Below are 2802 nucleotides of genomic sequence, written 5' to 3' on the forward strand. Positions count from 1 at the left end.
ATGCTTGAGTGGGTTTCATACACAAACTCTTAAATGCTATTGGTACCTGACACTTCCATAAAATAGCAGTTAAGGTATTTTATCTTAACTTCTATAATAACCAGGTAAGGTATTTTATCAACAATATTAGTCTTAGAAAACATCTGTAAATTAAAATAAACACTTTATTAAAAAGAAGGATCCATTGTTAGTCAAATAATTATCCTATGTCATATTTGTTTGTAAGGTGATGTAATGATGCTTCTAATAAAAGAAGAAAGCATATCAACTTTTGAACACAAAGGAATTCATATGCTATGACTTACTGACTCCCACATGACCTCCTAAAATGTTTTGGAGCAGAGGAACTGACAGTTGATCTAGCCCACCACCAAACCCTACAGATCTCTGGATTCCAGAAACAATAGCTGTAAAATAATGCAAGATGAAAAGATGCTATCAAACTCCAAAATGAAGGTTTTAAAAGAAATACATATATACAATGAAGTTTGGGCCCTTGATTAATCATGCAGCTACCATATTACTTTTAACTTAAAATATTGTGACATCTTTATATTTGTGTCAGTGGAAAATTAATAAAAAATAATTACCCAATTTTTTACCCCTCCATATTAATGTGAGCAAACTGTTAAGCTTTCTTCAGGTTCATTGGTTAACAAAAACTCCTAATGTGAGGCTCAGAAGAGCCAGTGACACCACTGTAAACCATGGACTCACTATTAATTGTCTCTGCAGAGTCCATGCATGAAACTTAAACAGATACAGAGAATTCTAAGAGAAATTTTTTCTCCCCTCAGGAAATTTACAATAGGATTAGGAAATTAATGCAATTTTAACAGTACCATGTGGTGTTTGCGAAATACCTAAGCATAAATAATAAGTACTAATGGGTTCATTTGCAAGATTCAGTTTTCTCTGGGATGGCCATAGATGTCACAGTGAGCATGATTTTTTTAAATGAGAAGACAAGAAGAGATTTTCCAAGTGACGAACAAACAATGGTACAAAGATACACACAAAAGGCACATTTGGAGATAGCAAGTTGACAGGTTCAGTTTGATCTAATGTTTTATTTAAATATCTAATGGGAAATACAGCAGGAAGAGAAGGCTGGGTTTCAGCACAATGTTGTTGTTGTTGTTATGTGCCGTGGAGTCATTTCCGACTCAGAGCGACCCTGTACAGGGTTTCCGAGGCTGTAAATCTTTACGGGAACAGCTGGTAGTTTCGAACTGCTGACCTTGCGGCTCGCAGCCTGATTCGTAACCACTACGCTATGATTTAAAAACAGACTAATGAATTAGATCATAACTTTAGACTATGGTCTGCAATTCTTTAGAAAAGATATACTCAAAGACCGCTTTAGGAAAATCTGAAATAAAAGTTCTTTCATATGCAAAGAAAATCTTCAAAGAGTAAGGAACGTAATTGTTAAACTACTCAGTTCCATATCTGAGGTTATTAGAATTCCCAGAATTCCTAGAGCACAGAACGCCAATCCAAGAATTTAGATAATACCCAAAATACCAAAATGTCCAAAAAGTCAATATCCCTTATTCAAGTCTCACTTATGCTTTGTAAATTAAGAAAACACACATCGTTTTCTTTTAAAAAGTTTCATTCATTTTTTTATTACAAAAGTAAAAACATACTTGTTATAATACATTATGAAACTACAGACAAATACAACTAGCATGTAATCAGCCATAAACCTACCACCCACTGTTAACATTTGTCATATAGTCTTCCTTGTTCTAAACGTATTTTCACAAAATGTAATGATACTGTGTATTTTATTCTCTAACCTGCTTTTTTCATTTAGCCACTTATAATGAGCACCAATATATGTCATTATATACCATTCCAAACAGAATGTTGGAATGGTAAGATAGAGTCCCTCTTCCGGTAAAGAGGAGGTGACCTTTAACTGCTGACCTTGCAGTTCAAATGACTTTGCAGTCCAGCACATTCTCCCACAACGCCACACCAGGACTCCGAATGTATGTAAATCTTTGGTTTAAGATCAAGTTAGGTTTTCTGGTTTTGCTCAGTTGGGAATTTCTGTGGGTAGGTGAGCTAGAGTTCCGAGTCACTTTTTTTTTTTTAATCAACCATATTCATAATGCATCTGCAACAAGTTTCCATTCCGTTTCTTTCAAGCAGAACAAGAACATAAAAACATTTTAAAACAGAATTACGATTGATTTTTCTAAGAATGTTTCCAAAGAATTTGATTTATTTTTCATAAAAACAATGTTTTAAAAAAAGAGACAATACTCAAAACTTCAATTTCCGTGGTTTATGTAGCTTTGACAACTCCATGAACCAATTTGGAGCAGTGAACAGAGATGTTCATGTTCAACAGTCGAACTGTCAAAGATGACTTCAACACAACCAACTCAATAGAAATTGTGGCTTTTTCCTTTCTGCGGAATACTTCTTGCACACCTGACATTTATACCTGCTGCAGAGGTAAACACTAATGAATCTGGACAAATTACTAAGATGACTGGAATTGCAGCGTGCTTCTCAGGTTTACTGTGATGTCGAAATAAACTCCAACAAAATCCAGTATCCCCATGGAAAATATTTTTCAACTGCCTGAAAAGAGAGGACCAACTTAATAGAAAATAAGTAAAGACACCAGAAGGGCATGCGTGGTGGTGGTTAGTGGTGGTTATGTACTGTGGAGTCGGTTCCAACTCGTAGTGACCCTGTACAGGGTTTCCGAGGCTGGAAATCTTTACAGGAGCAAAAAGCCTCACCTTTCTCCCACGGGGCAGCTGGTAGTTTAGAACTGCT

This window comes from Chrysochloris asiatica, unplaced genomic scaffold (genome assembly GCF_000296735.1).
Source record: "Chrysochloris asiatica unplaced genomic scaffold, ChrAsi1.0 scaffold00045, whole genome shotgun sequence".
Classification (NCBI taxonomy): Eukaryota; Metazoa; Chordata; class Mammalia; order Afrosoricida; family Chrysochloridae; genus Chrysochloris; species Chrysochloris asiatica.